The sequence below is a fragment of the Leucopleurus acutus genome (assembly GCF_964270905.1).
Source record: "Leucopleurus acutus genome assembly, chromosome: 17".
In the NCBI taxonomy this organism is placed as follows: domain Eukaryota; kingdom Metazoa; phylum Chordata; class Mammalia; order Artiodactyla; family Delphinidae; genus Leucopleurus; species Leucopleurus acutus.
The window spans coordinates 55,415,593-55,434,601 of NC_139159.1; positions in this window are offsets into that span (position 1 = coordinate 55,415,593).

Sequence of the window (19,009 nt, forward strand, 5' to 3'; positions counted from 1 at the left end):
TAAACTGGATGATATGCTGGTATGCAACAAGCTTCTGAAAACAGATTTCTGACCGTCCCTTTATGAGTTGTATGACTTTGAGCCAGTTGTGTAGCCTCACTCTGCCTATACCCTGCATCTGTCAAATGGGAGTAATAATAACACCTCCTACCTAGGATTGTCATGAGGACCACATGGTTGGATACAGGAGAAGAGTGTAGAGCAACACCTGGCACAAAGCAAGTATTCTCAGAAGTATTTTCCCATTCTTATGACTTTCAGCCGATCACAGCACTAGGCACTAAGAACAAGCTATTGAATAAAGGTGGTTACTGCCCTCAAGGAGCGTTATGTGAGTATTATAAATGCTTTAGGGGAGGCAGTCCAGGATCATGGTGTCAAGCAAGGCTATCCTAGAGAATACTATGCTTAGTCTCTCCCTTTAACTCAGGAAAGGGGCCTAATCTAAGCTTAGTAGACTCTCCTGTTGAAAACCTTAATTCCAAATCATTTCCAGGTTTTAAATGTGTTTAGTCTTCAAGAATTTCTCCCCCCAATTTGAACATCAGGACTTTTGACATTTCAAGTACATACCAGGGTCAATGAAAGTAGCTTCTGTCTATGTCTCAGGGCCTTCTGTTTTGAATATTTGAGTTACTAATTTGATTCCTCAGCGCTCCAAACCAAAAGATTCTTTGTTTTCATCCTAACCTTTTCGTAGCTTGTCTTCTGCAAGGAAATGTTGCCAGAACATCAATATTTCCTCCATTAGAAAGCTGAAGAATTGGTTTCCACGTAATTCAGTAAAAATGTGAGTGTAATTGAGGATATCTCACTCAGACAGTTAAGTGGACAATATCCTTTGTCATCATCTGTGGTCATGGTGACAGTTTGGGACAGAACCCCCCACCTCTACCCAGTCTCTTCTGTCACTGCTTTCCCACCCTCTCCTCAGTCCCTCACTAATCCTTCAGTGAGAGTCAACTTTCAGCACACAAGGGAGATGATCAGTGACTTTCTGCTCTGTACAATTATTGAAAGTGTAATTATTATTATAATATCTCCTGCTGAAATGAAGCCCATCATATCTCATTTGGTTTTATTAACTGCTAAACATTTTCTTTAATTCTCTTAACAACATGGCGCCTACTATTCAGTTTTCTTCATTGGAAAAATAAGTGTCTTAAAGATGGTAATTAGATCTTCTCACTTTCTTCTACCTTGTATATTTATTTATTAAGGGCCAATGGGGATGATTTCTAAGGAGTGTGCAGTGGCTGCAGGGAAGCTTGCAAGGCAGGTGCAACGCTTGGTGCCCATGTCCAGTCTCACACGGTTGTTCCATTAGCCCCAGCAGTCCATCATTCACCTGAGCCCCACCAGCAGCCAGGCTGCCTTCCTGATTCCCTTCATGGTCCAGTCCAGGTACCAGCAGAAGCATTATCCAAGAATCAGAAGACCATGAAGTTACACAGGCTTGGAATTGGGTCCCTCCAAACAAAAGTGACTCAACCAGTCAGTTTTCATCTTGTTTAAATTTCTCGTTAGGGCTCTTCAGAGATCCGGGTTCGGCAACGAACCCTGGGTTTATGTTATGGAGGGTCGCACGTTCCTCCCTATGCCCATATGCACTCTTCCTTGCCACATTCCAGACTGCTTTATCATGTTTAGTTCTCCTAATTCATGAAGTTTTTTCTTTCACTATCTTACCAATAAGAGGACTGTTTCTTTATTTTGTTTAAACTCCTCATATTCTGGAGGCCAGGATTCAAATCCCATTACTCTGTCTGCCCTTAGATATCAAGAGTAATCAGTTACTGAGTTCTAATGATTCCTATTCCATAGATTTTTATCACATCTTCCCCCTTCTTTTTTTATTTTTTTAATTGAAATATAGTTACTGTACAATATTATATAAGTTATAGGTGTATAATATAGTGATTAGCAATTTTTAAAGGTTATACTCCATTATAGTTATTATAAAATATTGGCTATATTCCCGTGTCGTACAATACATCCTTGTAGCTTATTTTCTACCTAATAGTTTGTACCTCTTACTCCTGTAGCCCTATCTTGCCCCACCTTCCTTCCCTCTCCCTGCCAGTGACCACTAGTTTGTTCTTTATATCTGCGGGTCTGCTTCCTTTTTGTAATATTCACTAGTTTGTTGTATTATTTAGATTCCATATATATATATATATATATATATTTTATCTTCATGCCACAATTCTAATAAGGCCAACAACAATAACTATAGTTTATGAAAGGTCTACTGTGGGTCAGATACTTTACCCACATTATCTCTAAATCCTTGCCACTTCCCACCATGCAATGAAGGGCTTATTACCTCTACTTGGTTTTTCTGTCTCACTTATTATGATCTGACATATGCATATTTAATTAATTTATTTACATGTTTATTGGTTGCATCAGCCAACTCGAATGTAAACTCCATGAGGACAAGGGTATTTGTTAGGTTCATTGCTGTATCACTAGTTCCTAGAACAGGTACCAGGCTGGCAAGGACCAAATCTGTTGCCTATTATTTTCATTTAGAACATAGCAAAGTGTCTGGCATTTATGTGTCACCCAATAAATATTTGTTGAATTAATTAATGAGATCAAGAATGACATACAAGACTCCTTTTCTGCTTCTGCCTAGTTATATTTTATTTTTGGCATTTCATCCCTAATTGGTCCACCTTTCATTTGTTTATTCCTCTTAAATTTCAAACTGTTTTGGAAATGTGCTGATACTAATGATATTGATATCATTGCATCAGTCAAGCTTCAATCAGTTAAACAGAACCACTGGAGGAACCCATAATATGAAGGGATTTGTTACAGGGATTTGACCGTCTACAACTGTGGGAGCTGGTTAAGTGATCTTTGTAAGGTTATTGTCTTTGCGTCTGATGTTACAGCTTGAGGTTCGCTCATTAGCCAGTCAGGAAGGGAAGACGGAGATAAAGTGGGAGACAGCCAGAAAGAGCTGGAATTCATAAACACATCCTGGAATCCACGAAGAAGAACTGAAACCTGTGTCATTTCCTGTTGCTTCTGACCTTGATGGTGTGGGTATCTGCAGAAATCTAGGCCTTTCATCATGGAATTAAACACACATACCTGGTCCAGGATTCAGAGGCACTGAAATAGGATCCAAAGGAAGGCGGAGTAGTTGCAGGCCTGGCCGCCGCTTCACGGTGATGAGGTGAGCTAGCAGGTATGTGACACGTTGTATAAGTTACGAAATGGCTATGGCTTCACTTCTGCCCTCACATATCTACAAGGTTCTTTCTTGTGGCCGACCCTGTCTGGAAGTATACAGAAAAGGGAATCTGAGAAATATAGCTCATCCTGGCCAAGTTGACACATTACGAAACTGCCTCTCGTATCTTCCAATGAATTGGTCATGACAACTTGTTGCATTCCTATTTTGGCAGTTGTTAACAATCCCACCGTAATTTAGACTAGAAACTTGAGGAACAATGTTTCCTTCTTTTATAAAGGTACTGATAGTATTACTGAATTCCCATTAACTTCTTGCTGTTCCGTGCCACTTAAAATGTAATTGGGTATTCATTTAACTTCTCTGTTGGTTAGAAATGCATTTGTCTGCAAATTTGAACCCAAACAAACAAATAAATAAAGTCATGCCTTAAGTAAAGTAAAAATTTATTTCTTTCTCACAAAAAGAAGTAGGAAGTCTAGAGCTGGTCTGTCCATGATCATCAGAAACCCAGGCTTTTTCTTTCAGTAAGTCTTAGCATCTTCAAAGTTATTTTATGATCCATGAAGCCTGCTAGATCTCCGACCATCACACTTACTTTCCAGGAAAAAATAAAATTCCAAGAGCTTACTTCCTAGATCCCTTGTAGCTTTCTTGAAGCTTTCCTAGAACTTCTGAAAAGCAATTTCCACTTGTATCTCAGAGCTTCAAGAGAAGCTGAGAATTATAGCCCAGAGCTGAGTACATTGCTCAAGGGAAAATGAATGTTGGGAAGCAAACAGCAATATCTGCCACAATTTCCAAGAAGAAATACTCCTGACACAAATCATACTAGCCGAGACAGTGCTTTCTTCCCCAGGGATGAGAATATCATCAAATATAATGGTGGGCTTTAAAGCAGTTATTTTGTGGGAGGTGACTTCATTTAACATCGTCCACAAATACGTTGGAAGTACTACACATACAATATGGGTGTTACAAAGAAAGTCCTCCAACTCTTAAGCTGAAGCAGTAGAGATAATACCGAGTCATATGCATGACGTGTTCACTACTTGAAAGCTGTGCAGAGTGCTAGAGCTCAGGCGGACCATGGGCACCCAGCAGCCTTAGGAACTGGAGACTGATTCAAAGAGGGCTGTGGCTGGGTGGCACGTTGAGATCCACATGAAGTCATCGTGATATGAACCAGGTTGTGGAGAGTACAGGGGTTCATTAAATGCCAGTGGGCATTTTTCCAGTTGAGAGAAAGAAGGGGCCCTAGGAAGAAAAATTTAGTAAGAATTCTGAGGACCAGCAGAAGTGGAGGAAGCTATGCAGACTTGACTTTGGCCACAGCATTAGTGTCTATTTAATATCACTGCATGTAAACCTGAATTACCCACCTACTAAAGATAGTTATTCATCCACCTGATCAAAAACACTTCATCAAAACACTTTTTGTCTCCATAATTAAGAATGTTACACCAGACAAAGCAAAACCTTAATGAAACCAATATAATGTTCTGTCTTTGCTTTTACTGCCTTCCCCCTCAAGCATTTTAAGAAAAGAGAGAGAGAGAAAGTTGATTTGTCAAAATTTGCTCATCATTTAGCCCTTCTGATTCCTATATATGACATGTAACTACAGTGTAGTGAGACTAACGTCTCACAAACGGGGTGGCATTTATGCAACCCAGGGAATGCCACACCTCCTTCAAAGTGTCGTGGGGAAGAAGGCAGTTATGGTGGCTGCTACAGTTCCAAACATTTTGGGGGCTCATGTTTTAGAATTCAACAGAGTCTGTGGCATTTTTTTGTTCCTTGTTTTTTGGGGGGGGTTTTGCCACTCTCGTGTGTGCTTCTTCTTTTTCCATCCTGCTTGGGTAAAGGAGGACCCAAAGAATGAGTCTGTTCTCTATGGTAGGCATTGGGGAGACCCAGAGCATGTGGTTAAGAACACAGGCTCCAGGAACAGAGCATCCAAGTTCAAATCCCAGCTCTGCTCCACGTGAGCTGGACAATCCTGGCTGAGTTTCTTACCATCTCCTTGCCTCAGTTTTCTTACCAGCAAAGTGGGGAAACTAAAACTAGCTCTGCATCATAGGGCATAAGGCAGGGCTGAGGCTTCAGTTAGAGTTTAAGTAACTTTAGCTGCGAGAATAAAATCCCTGGGAGTAACCAGAAGAGGAATATGGTATTGGTAAACAAATAAATATGAACTTTAAACTTCTATTTTTACCTCATAAAATAATCTTAAGCAATTAAGTTAAATCTGAACAACCAAGTACTTACAGTTTTTTTTAAATAAAAATGTAACACCTTTATAATTAATGTCTTAAATCTTTTAAAAATAACGGATTCTCAATAATGTAAAAGGGCTTCCCTGGTGGTGCAGTGGTTAAGAATCCATCTGCCAGTGCAGGGTACACAGGTTTGAGCCCTGGTCCAGGAAGATCCCACATGCTGCGGAGCAACTAAGCCTGTGTGCCACAACTACTGAGCCTGAGCTCTGGAGCCCGCGAGCCACAACTACTGAGCCCGTGCACCACAACTACTGAAGCCTGTGTGCCTAGAGCCCATGCTCCTCAACAAGAGAAGGCATTGCAATGAGAAGCCGGCGCACCGCAACCAAGAGTAGCCCCCGCTCACTGCAACTAGAGAAAGCCCGTGCACAGCAACAAAGACCCAATGCAGCCAAAAATAAATAAATTTTAAAAATAATAATGTAAAGAAAGAGCAGAACGAGGTATTTCTAAATTAGCATTACTGTTTTGAAGACAAAAGGTATTGAGAAATTAAAGGCAGTCTCTAGTTCCTCATTAGCTTGCCTTCAGGACTGTGAAGTCTAAGCTCTATGCTTTGGAATGATTTTACTTCCTCTCTTCAGTAATCCAATGTACATAAAGTTGTGTCAGTCTGACAGGTCAAATTTAGTTTGAGGGAACAAATTGGAAAGGTAGGATCAGTTATTGGATAGTTTAAAGATCTTCAAATTGTTTAATTGCAGCCTTTACTGAACTTAACTAAATCTATTTTTATTCCCCATTGAGAAGGGAGCGGTTATCCCCAAACCGCCATGTAGAAACAGGACTGCCATCTGCTCTACCTACAAAGCCCCAGTGCAGATGGATCCCTTGGGCTCCATGACTCACTCAGAGCCCAGGACAGCAGACCAATCAAGCATGCTGGCCATGAAACTGTCGACGTGCTCTAGAAATGTTCATTTGCATTTGGAGTTTTGCAGGAGTATGTGAATTCAGACTTGTGCCTGGCTATGGAAAAAATTAGCTTTGACCAAAAGTATGTTTCTTTATTACCAGGATTTGAAAAGTTCAAGTAGGTTCTTGCTTGTCTGTTTAAGCACTCTGTGACTCATGCTCACAGGTAGAATGTTCTGGTGGCTGGCCTTGGCCATGGCTGTTTCCTTCTTCTTCAAAAGGATACGTTTGCTTTCAGGCAGGATATCCCTGCCTATGCATCGTGTATAGCCCCTCTTTCTGATTGTGAGCATTGTAGAAGCAGTACCTGAAAGTAATTTATATCATGAGCTTGAATCAAACAGAAGGGAAACCTTTATTAATGCACAAGCAGAATTCTTTCAAATCCGAGATGAAAGACTGTTTTTGGAGTTGAATGAATTTCAACTACTGATTTTCCTTTTTTCCTATTATTTGCTTGCTTTCTTCTATTTCAAATTGTTAATCTGATGTGTTGAGAAAGTTTCCTTAAAAAAATTTAAGATGCTCATTATGAGTTAAAGCAAATTGCCCAAGGTCACACAGCTAGTAAGTGAAAGGGGTTGTAAAAAAGTAATAAACAGAAACCCCTGTAAAATAGAGTTGGGAGAGCTCCCCCCACACCCTGTGAGGATAGCAGAGCCCAACAGAGAGAGGAAAGACTCTTCTTTTCTGTCATCAACTCGGCCAATGAAAAGTCATGGGCTCTATGCTTACTGTAACCCTCCCAACTTCTTTTCCCCCTCTATAAAAATGTTCTCCTTCCCTTGCTGTGTGGAGACTTGCATGTGCCTTGCCCTGAATTGTAATTCTCTGCTGATCCTGAATAAGCCCATCTTTGCTGGAAAAATATCTGGCAGTCTGTTTGTTTCAGGTCAACAGGGTCAAGGTCTGAGCATAATAGAGACAAATGAACTCCCTAATGAATAATTAAAGAATAAAAAGAGTTAACATTTCTTGAATTCTTATTCTGTGCTAGGCACCATTCTAAGAAATTTTTATGAATTATGACTTTTATTCTTTACAATTCTATGAGATGCATGTGATTATTACCCTCCTGTCTTTTACAGAGAAGAAAATTGAGCAAAGGGAGCTTAAATAACTTATTTAAAGTTACAAAGTTAGTAAATGATGGGGCCAAGATTAGAGCTGACTCCAGAGCCCAGGTTTTTATGATTTGAATGAATGAATAATATAATTAAGTTTTTTAAAAACAGAACTAATTACAACACAACTCAGTACGGAATCATCCACCTAAAAAATTTTTCATAGGAATCACAAGCCTATGAAAATCACCAATCTCAGAAAATGTCTGACACCATTTTTAAGAAACAATAAAAAGTGTCGTCAGCGGTCTCCATTACGAAATTCTCCAAATTGCCACCTGGATTTTCCTAAATTAGAATATTCTGGTACATCATTCCTTCTTATGGCTTGTGCCTTTAAAATAAAATTAATTAAGATTATGATTTGGCCTCTGGGGAAAACTGATTTGCAAGATTTGAAAACAATCATCAAAAAAGAAAATCATCAGAAGGATAACTTCAAGATATTTTAAAAATTCCTCCCCCTCAAAACAAATATTCCTTAGCTCTAAGCTCCCCTAAAGGACCAGGAACCAAAAATAAATGGGAACAGTAAAACAAGGAGAGAAAACAGTAAACATCATAAAGACAACTTTGTATTTTCATGGACAACTCTGGAAAGGCAGTTCTCTGCTGCCCAACAGCTGTGTGATGTTCTGCAAAAATCTGCCTCTCTGGATTTATGAGGTATAAAAAATGGCCATCATAAGATCTGGAAATGATGAGACCAGTCCTGAAATGACCGTGCCAACACTTAGAAAGTGCTGTGGAAGGCAAATAAAAATAATTAAATTTTGTGTGACAGAAGGTACCAGCCATGCAAAGCACCAGCAGCCATTTCCACAGGGAAGCATTCATCATAAATAGGCCATAGATGGTGGGCGGTAGGTGGGCAAAAGGCAGCCTGTATTGCTTTGGTGACTGTGGAGGAAAGGAGGGGTGGTCGTATTCTCACTGTAAGTCACCCTGGCTTTTTCCACACATGTCAGATCTTACGACTGACTTTGTTCCAGTCCCACCATGACAGAACATCTCCTCTAGTGCCCTGAGGTCCTCTGTGGATGATAATTACTCCTATTAGTGAGCTCCTACTGTGTTAAGAAGAATTCTAATCACTCTTATCTATCCCCTTATTTAAAACTTTAAAACTCCACGAGTGGGTATTATTACCAACTTCATTGTATGCAGGAAGAAACCAAGACAAGGAGAAATTAACTGCTCAAGATAAAACAGGGGGCTTCCCTGGTGGCGCCGTGGTTGAGAGTCCGCCTGCCGATGCAGGGGACACGGGTTCGCGCCCCGGTCCGGGAGGGTCCCACATGCCGCGGAGCAGCTGGGCCCGTGAGCCATGGCCGCTGAGCCTGCATATCTGGAGCCGGTGCTCCACAAAGGGAGAGGCCACAACAGTGAGAGGCCCGCGTACCGAAAAAAAAAAAAAAAAAAAGATAAAACAGGTAGAATGGAAGAGTGCAGAATTCAAAGACAGACAATCTGACCCCAGATTCCACCCGGTTACCATTCTATGCTAGAGGAGAGCAAACAGCAGCCTGCTGGCCCAATCAGCCCACTGCCTGTTATTTTAGTGGCCATAAGCAAAGAATAGTTTTTACATTTTTAAATGGTTGGGGAAAAAAATCAAAAGAAGTATAATATTTTGTGACACATGAAATTCACACATGAGTCACATGAAATTCAAATTTGATTGTTCATAAAGAAAAGTTTGATTGGAACACAGCCACTCATTCATTTATATACTGCCTATGACTGCTCTCATGCTACAATGGCGGAAGCGAGCAGTTACAACAGAGGTTGGTATGGCCTGCAAAGCCAAAAATATCTATTCTCTGGCCTATTACAGAAAAAGTTTTCCGGCACCTGGTCTATGCAATACTAAGAAAGGGCTGGGGAGGATTCTCCAAGTTTGCCATACCCAAGTGACAACCCGCTGTCCAAGCAAGCCTTCCTTTCCACCTACCACCATCTATTGATATTTCATTCTCCAATCTTTGCTCTTGTGTGTGAACCTGACACAGTACCACATTTCTGACCTACCACCAGTAGGTTAGCTTATTCTGTCTTGAAATGTATGGACAGAAATGGAAGCATGGCACACCAGCAAAACTGGATGAGAGCATTCTACAAAATGGGACTATTGTAGAAACAAAACCAAGTTTCCAAAATATAATTATTGAGACTTTAAAAACATTTGAGCCAGTGTTCAAGTGGGAAGGGAATGAAGTATTTTTAAATCTCTTATTTGAAATTAATTATATTGCTCCCATCAAATAATGGATGGTTAAACTGTTGAAAAAAAAAATTGCTGGTCCCTTCAGCTGATCCAGCCACTCAACTGCCTTCACTGTGGTCCAGCGATTCTCACCTGAGAATAAGAAAATACAAGTGAGTCACTCACTGAAAGCACCTGTTTGCATGAAACAGCAATCAAGGAGGAAAAGGCAGAGGAAAGTAAATTGGAAAGTAAAGCTTCCATGATCACCGAATTTCAAATATTTTAATAAATAAATTAAAATACATTTTTAATTTAAACATTAGTTTAATAAAACTTGCCCCTGAATATTTCATGCCTGGCTTTTATCTCTCAGGAATCACTATAGCAACAGGACAGGAGCAGGATTTGGCATTTCCTTAACCACAGTCAAGTAGACAACCAATAAAAGAGGTGAACTTTCAACAAAAGAACCATAAAATATACATCATTAGACCAGTAGAGCTCTGGCTTTCTCTTGTGTTAATGTGCATTCCATAAGAACAGAAAGCAAGGAAGTAAATATAATAATTGTCTCCAAAGACGAGATACTACCCTGTACTCTCAAGGGGATTTATCTGCATATGTACAGTGGGTTTAAAGGTCCCCAAGAGCTTGATTCTTTGACATCACGTGGGTTGTTTGGCTCTGTTCCCTTATGCAGCTTTTAGCCTCTGCAGTCTCTGCAAGCTAGTGGCCTTACGTGTATGATGCACAAGAACTTGGGCATTTTCCACACTGAGGTAAACCAACACAGGAGACCCAAACAGAGCAGCCTTGTAGGCTGCCAGCAAATGCAGCTTTACAGACGTGATAAAATATCAGGGGCACAATCAGAGGGTCCCACTTCCCTGCCTAGGTCCGGAGGACAGCTTTGTCCAGCTTAGAGAGGAAACCCACTTTTTCCATTTTGGTTCCCTCAAGATGTCAGTGTAGGAGAGGCAATAGAGTATGACTCTGGGCTACCTGAACCTTAAACATCATTTCTTTTGATTCTCAACAAGAGTCTAAAATAACCTCAAAATCAAACATTTAAAACCAGAACATGTCAATTATTCCAACATCTTCATTTTATAGATGAGGAAACTGAGGCTCAGAGAATTGAAGTAAATTGTCCAGGCTCACTATGGGACACTCAAGTCTTTTATGGGACACTCAAGGCTTTCCTTTCCATTACACATACACCTTGCCTCCCTGCTCTTCCTAGCATGAAGCCAATTATTTTTTCATATGACATTGGATCGCTTCACATTAAACTGAACCTGGTTTTCAAAAAGCTAATGTTGCTTGTTGAAATGTTGTTAAAAGCATGTGTCTAGAATGAGGAGAAGGTATTCCCATGACTTGTTCTGCCCTGGAGAGGTGACGAACACTTGCCCTAATCTGAGACCAGCAAGGAAAGTTGCTGCCTGCAGCAGCTCCCACGGAAGGCAATCAATCAATCAATCGAGTTTCGATCTTTGAAGTACACTGAGCCCTTAAGTAAGCAGATTCAGCTAGAATTTATTAGGGACAGGCATAATGTTGTAGAAATTTTCTTTTTCCAGCTGCATTAGTATTCAGTTACGCACACGCAATAGAGCCTAGGAGAATGCAGCTATTTTGTCAAGGTTCAGTGCGTCTTCAAATATTAGGATGTTGTAGAAAAAAATAGAATGTTTATTCCCAAAGACATTCTCATTACTAGGGAACATGGTAGTGAGTAAGTTGGGACAACCCAGAGTTCTAGAAACATGCTCCACCTTCCCACCCTTTCAGTTTATTACACACATTCTTCCCTCAGCCTGAAATCCTCCCTCCTCCTTCTACTCTCAAGATTCAGGTCCAGGATTGGCTTCTCCATGAGCTTTTTTCATCCTCCAGGCCAAGTTGGTGGCCACTCTTATGTACAACTGAGAAGCTCACTGCATTTCTTCTCATTTCTATTGTTGAACTTACAAGTCATAGTATAACTCAGATTTTGTGCTTGCTTGTCTCGCCCATTGGACCCTGTTCTGCTTATCTTTGCTTCCCACAATCCTTAGAATAAGAAGGTGCACAGTTAACATTTATTTTCTGAAATAATGTTTTGTGTGGGATATTAACTGAATTTTTTGTAATCTGCACATCTTAGCAGTTCACCATTTTCTCTCCCTAAAAGCATGCCCTTGACGACTTGGACATCTTACTCTTTTGCATACACTTACCTTCCTCTTTCATTCTTAAATTGATTAAATCATTTGGCTAAGATTCAGAAGTAACCTGAATATTAACACTGGCTGTGATTGCCAAGAGGTTGGAAATTCTACAGAGCTAGTGCATTTGCCCAGGGATGCTGGTATGGTGCGAGCTGCCTATCTTCTCTGCATCAGAGTGGCTTTCAAACCCATTTGACCCATACCCACGGTAAGATGTATATTATATATTATCACCACGTACCTCATACCATCTAGAGCCAGACTTCCAGGTTTGCACCCTGGCTCTGGAATATATCAACTCTCTGTCCTTGTGAAGTTGTTTAACCCCTTGCTTTCTCACCTGAAAAATGGAGTTGGAAATGAGCTTTATCTCCTAGGATTGTTATGAGAATTAACTGAGTTACTATACATTAAAGTTCTTAGAACAGCGTCTGCCATCATATTACTGCTTATATAAATTAAGTGAAACTAGAAGTTTATGAAATAATACCCATATTATTTGCAATCTAAAAAAAATTTGTCCTGAAATTTTAAATTGATTTCACAACTCAGTATTGCATCTCAACTTGCAGTTTGAGGATAACAATGCTTAGCAATTTCATACTGTTTTTAAATTCTCATTTGATAGAGCTTGGTAAACATCAGTCATTTGGGAGAATCCCTTTAGAACAGGCAGAGGGACTATAAAGCCTCAGTCAGATGGAGTCATAAGAATGGGCATCCTAGTCTCTCTGACTTACTTCGAGAATTTTTTCAGCAGGATAGAAAGCCCAGAGATAAACCCACACACATACGGTCACCTTATTTTTGATAAAGGAGGCAAGAATATACAACAGAAAAAAGACAGCCTCTTCAGTAAGTGGTGCTGGGGAAACTGGACAGGTACATGTAAAAGAATGAAATTAGAACACTCCCTAACACCATACACAAAAAAAAACTCAAAATGGATTAAAGACCTAAATGTAAGGCCAGACACTATAAAACTCTTAGAGGAAAACATAGGCAGAACACTCTATGACATAAATCACAGCAAGGTCCTTTTTGACCCACCTCCTAGAGAAATGGAAATAAAAACAAAAATAAACAAATGGGACCTAATGAAACTTCAAAGCTTTTGCACAGCAAAGGAAACCATAAACAAGATGAAAAGACACCCTCAGAATGGAAGAAAATATTTGCAAATGAAGCAACTGACAAAGGATTAATCTCCAAAATTTACAAGCAGCTCATGCAGCTCAACATCAAAAAACCACAAAACCCAATCCCAAAATGGGCAAAAGACCTAAATAGACATTTCTCCAAAGAAGATATACAGATTGCCAACAAACACATGAAAGGATGCTCAACATCACTAATCATTAGAGGAATGCGAATCAAAACCACAATGAGGTATCACCTCACACCAGTCAGAATGGCCATCATCAAAATACCTACAAACAATAAATGCTGGAGAGGGTGTGGAGAAAAGGGAACCCTCTTGCACTGTTGGTGGGAATGTAAATTGATACAGCCACTATGGAGAACAGTATGGAGATTCCTTAAAAAACTACAAATAGAACTATCATACGACCCAGCAAAGCCACTACTGGGCATATACCCTGAGAAAACCATAATTCAGAAAGAGTCATGTACCACAATGTTCATTGCAGCTCTGTTTACAATAACCAGGACATGGAAGCAACCTAAGTGTCCACTGACAGATGAATGGATAAAGAAGATGTGGCACATATATACAACAGAATGTTACTCAGCCATATAAAGAAATGAAATTGAGTTATTTGTAGTGAGATGGATGGACCTAGAGACTGTCATACAGAGTGAAGTAAGTCAGATAGAGAAAAGCAAATACCGTATGCTAATGCATATATATGGAATCTAAAAAAAATGGTTCTGAAGAACCTAGGGGCAGAGCAAGAATAAAAATGCAGACGTAGAGAATGGACTTGAGGACACGGGGAGGGGGAAGGGTAAGCTGGGACGAAGTGAGAGAGTGGCATGGACATATATACACTACCAAATGGAAAATAGATAGCTAGTGGGAAGCAGCTGCATAGCACAGGGAGATCAGCTGGGTGCTTTGTGACCACCTAGAGGGGTGGGATAGGGAGGGTGGGAGGGAGATGCAAGAGGGAGGAGATATGGAGATATATGTATATGTGTAGCTGATTCACTTTGTTATAAAGCAGAAACTAACACACCATTGTAAAGCAATTACACTCCAATAAAGATGTTAAATATAAATAAATAGAGTGAGATGCAAAAAATAAATAAAATAAAATATCACTGCCTCTTGAAAAAAAAAAAGAATTTGTTCAGCAAAAAAGGAGCTATGCTCTCCACTCCTTTCATCATTAAATAGATTCGAATTCTGTCTTTGCTTTGTCATTTCTTTGTAATACAGATGAGTATCCAGCTTCTGTAGACAGCCCTGCCACTTCTTGAAATCAACAAGAATTTAGCTGGGTACAACTTCAGAGGACCATGCCTCAAAAATCAGCAGATTTGGGCTTCCCTGGTGGTGCAGTGGTTAAGAATCCGCCTGCCAGTGCAGGGGTCCCGGGTTCGAGCCCTGGCCTGGGAAGATCCCACATGCTGTGGAGCAACTAAGCCCATGAGCCACAACTACTGAGCCTGCGCTCTAGATCCCGCAAGCCACAACTACTGAGCCCATGTGCCTCAACTACTGAAGCCCACGTGCCTAGAGCCTGTGCTCTGCAACAAGAGAAGCCTCCGAAGTGAGAAGCCCGCGCACCGCAACAAAGAGTAGCCCCCGCTCACCTCGACTGAGAAAGCCTGCGCACAGCAACAAAGACCCAACGCAGCCAAAATAAATAAATACATTTATTTTTTTTTAAATCAGCGGATTTAGAAAACAGTCTTTTTCTTCTCCTCTAAACATAGTAGCCATTAACATTTACTCAGTACACTCTTGTGTGGGCATAGTTCTAATAATTTTGACTCGTGTTACTTCATTTAATCCTAAAAAAACCCCACACACAACCCTATGAGATAGCTACTATTATTATCCTTACTTTACAAATCAAGATATTAACGTGCAGAAAAGTTAAATGACTCACCAAAGTCACACAGACAGTAAGTGAACCGGGATGAAAGACCCAGTCAGTCTGTCAAGAACCATGGGCTTTGTATATGCCTTTGCATTGGGCTCTATGTTTTTCCAAGGGTGGAGGAGTCAGGCACTGCACGTGTGATAGAGTAGCGTTCACCATGGGACATCCTCAGGGAGAACGTGGCACCTACTGCTGTCCACTGAGAATTTTCTATGCATGGTAGCTTCCCTACACCCCAGCTGATTGGTCAGGGGCCATTTGTCCAACTCTTTATTGCTTTTTTTCTCTCCTGGACCAAGGAGTCCTTCTCCTTGGTCTTGTGAATTTACTCCATACCATTTCACATAGAATTAGTCACTCCTAACACCTTACAGCTTTAAAAATATGTACATACCTCAATTATAGCAGCTAACACACTGCATTATAATTGGCAGTTTGTATAAGTCACCCCTGCCAGGCTGGGAACTCCTCTATGCTTTTCATATTCACATTTCTATCTATAGAGTCTGGCAGAGAGCCTGTCAAATAACTGGCACTCAATAAGGCAGCATTTAACAAGTGTGAATGTGTGAGCAGGTGGACTGACAAATGAACCTCCACACTGAAGGTGAGAAATCACTCTGCAATGTTGTCTCTTAATTCATTCACCACACTTCTTTCTTGCCATTCTTCTTGGAAAAGTATTTCCCAGAAGACTGAAAGTTTAAGAAACATTGTAACAAAATACTACAGAAGTATCTCACCTTAGAGGAAATTACTATGACGATGTCAAAAACTGAAAATTTGTTCCACATTAATGCCTCTTTTTATTTAAAAAAAAATAATTTTCGGTATTGAGGTGGCCTTTGATTCTCTAAGATGCTATACTTTTGATTTTGGCAGATCTTACTTATCTCCTTCAAACAAACCCCTGTTTCCTATCACCGTCACTCCCAACAAGCCCCACCCACCTTCTCCAAGGGTTTGGGCCACCTGTGCGGGGATCTGAAAACATTTCCTCAGGGAGATGCATCCCTTCTGCACATCAGTGCTTGGATGATTTCATCAGTAACACCAAATAGTCAGCTGCCACTACAATCTAATAATTAAGTGACCGGATTTTATTCTTAACTACTTACTGTCTTCATTTTCCTTTTTCTTTTTTTTTTTTAAATATGTACAGTTTCAGTATTCTGTGCTCTCCTTTCTGTCTTAGCATACTATGTAAGCCAACAATTCCTGACAACTAAAACAAGCCATTTTTTTCAACGTTTCCTATCACAATTGTAATTTCGAAGGCATCAGTAAGAATTTCAATTCTACAAATTCCCTCATTCATTATGAACATAATTATGGTGAATGAACAAGTGCTTGTATTTTGTTAATTAATTAATAAACAATTATGGAGGCATGAAAACATTTAATGTTATAATTCACATTTACTGGGTTTTAGAAGAATAAGAGAGATACGGCACTAGGATCTCCACAGAGATATATCTTAGCCAAACCACTAAAAAACCCCATTGGATTCAGCAAGACATATTTTATAACTTAGAAATTTTAAAGGTGGTATGTGGTGTTTTAGCAAATTTAATAATACCAGTTTTATTTTCCATGAACACATTGTGTTTATAGAATAATAAATATACTAAACTTTTATTATGTGCCAAGTACTGGACTGAGTGCTTGATATATATTATGTCATTTACTCAGCGTATCTGTTCTATGAATTAAGTTTAAGGCAATCATTTGGGAAAATTAATTCACTCATTCATACAACAAATTCATGTTGTTCACGAACTGTCTTTTCTGTATACTCTATGCATTCTCTCTGCTGCATGCTGGGAGACAAACAAATACATAAAGCAGACTTCACCCTAAATGTGTACAGTTACTTTCTGCTTTGAATTTTTTATATGTAGCCATTATGTAGGTTTCTATGAAAACAAAACATTATGTAAATTTGTATGAAAATGGTGCAATCATTTTGGAAAACATTTTGGTGATTTCTTAAAAATGTAAGCATACACTAAATTTATGTCCCAACAATTTTCACGCTTGGAATTTGGTAATTCTTATCCAAGAAAAATGAAAACAAGTGAGATATCCACCAACAGGCGATTGGATAAAATATGATATATCCGTATAGCCATACGATGGAATGTTGTGCAGCAATAAGAGGGAACAAACTACTGATTCAGGCAACAAAATGGGTCAATATAAAAAACGTTATGCTGATTTATGTGTGCATAAGAGTGCGTACTGTATAATTCCACTTATTTGAAACTCTTCAAAAGATAAATATAGTCTAGAGATAGAAAGCTGAGCAACATTTACCTGAACATAGAATTGTTCGGGGAATACAGAATTGCATGGGAAGGAACACAGGAAACATTTTAGGATGATGGAAGTTTTCTGTATCTTAATTGTGGTCGTGGCTACAAAGTTATATGTATTTGCTATAACTCACAAAACTCTACATTTAAAGTGAATTTATTTTATGTAAATTGTACCTCGATAAAATTGATTTTTTAAATGATATATACATATCTGGGAAGCAGTGTTATGTGTCTGCATCTGTGTGTCTGACATAATAAATAAGAGCAGAGGAGGAACTGAAGGTCAAATACAAAGTTGATAGACTTAGTAAGCAAAAAAACCATTTTATTGATAAAGTCTTACACAACCATTTATGTAAGGATACAAATTCGGACTTGAAATTCCTAGCAGCCAGAGTCAGCCATGTTCAGCTTACAAAATGGAATTTTATAATAACTAAATTACAGTAACTTTTTAATATTATATGAATTTTTAAAAATAAATTTAGTGTTCCATAAAACATGCAATAAATCAAAATAATCAGAAGCTCAGAAGTTTTTTCTTTTTATTTATTTATTTATTTATTTTTAATTGAAGTATAGTTGATTTATGAGCTCAGAAGTTTTGATTAAAATTCTTATTCTTCGATCTTTTGTGTAGGTCATGACACTTTGGGGAAACTTTTGTAACTGGTGTTAACACTTCCTGAACGTGCTTCACCCAACCAGATAACAAATGCTACAGACTGCAGAGGGTAAGAAGCTATGTATATATGTTTCTACTTTTTCATTTTAAAATATTTTTAGGTTGACTTCTACTGTACTTCATTTTTAAATCTAAGATCTTATTTTCTCCAGAAATGTGGATACTAGGGAATGGAAAAATAAGAGTATATATGGTTGAGAAATAGAAAGGAAGGGCACTTTTTGCCCAAAATATACAATATTACTGTACAACTTATTTACCTTTCAGGTTCTGTACCTTTTCCAATAAGCCCAAACACAACTTCATAATGCCATTTCATAAAGTATTTTTCTTTGTTGATCAACAGCCAACAGTTTTCTCTAGCTAACATTTAAATTTCAGCGAAAATGAATTTTGACACCTTTTCTATAATGTTTGCCAAATGCTTTCTTTTACTCAAAGCTCTGTGACCAAGCTTACACCTGAACAGGGAAATTTTGAAGGATACTTAGTTCAGTATCTAGGTGACTTAGCATCAAATCCTGAGTTGACTTTGTTTACTACTTCCAGAACCCAAACCTTCTATCCCAGTTCCAGTGACCCAGTCTTCTGTGGTTTCTGTGTCAGAATCTCAACTCGATAGGCTGTACCTCACTCTGCTCTTCTAAATCTAGAAACCTGTATAGTTATATAATTTTTCTCAGGACCCAGAGTCTGTGCTAGTGTTCTGTTGCCAACATTTTCTGTTGTCACCTTTCCAAATCTGGGTGGGTTACCCGCACCTAGTTTACTCACCTCCCTGGCCCTCCCGCAGCCTGGACACCCACATACCACCACTCCCTCACCTCCAGAGACCAGCATTGGTTGGTGTAGCTCAGTGGTTCTTAATCATCACTGTACATACCAAAGGTTAGGCTTCACTTCCTGACTAATTAAATAAGAATATCTGGGAAAGGGACCTAACTATCTATATTTTTTAAAACTCCCCAGACGATTCTGAAATTC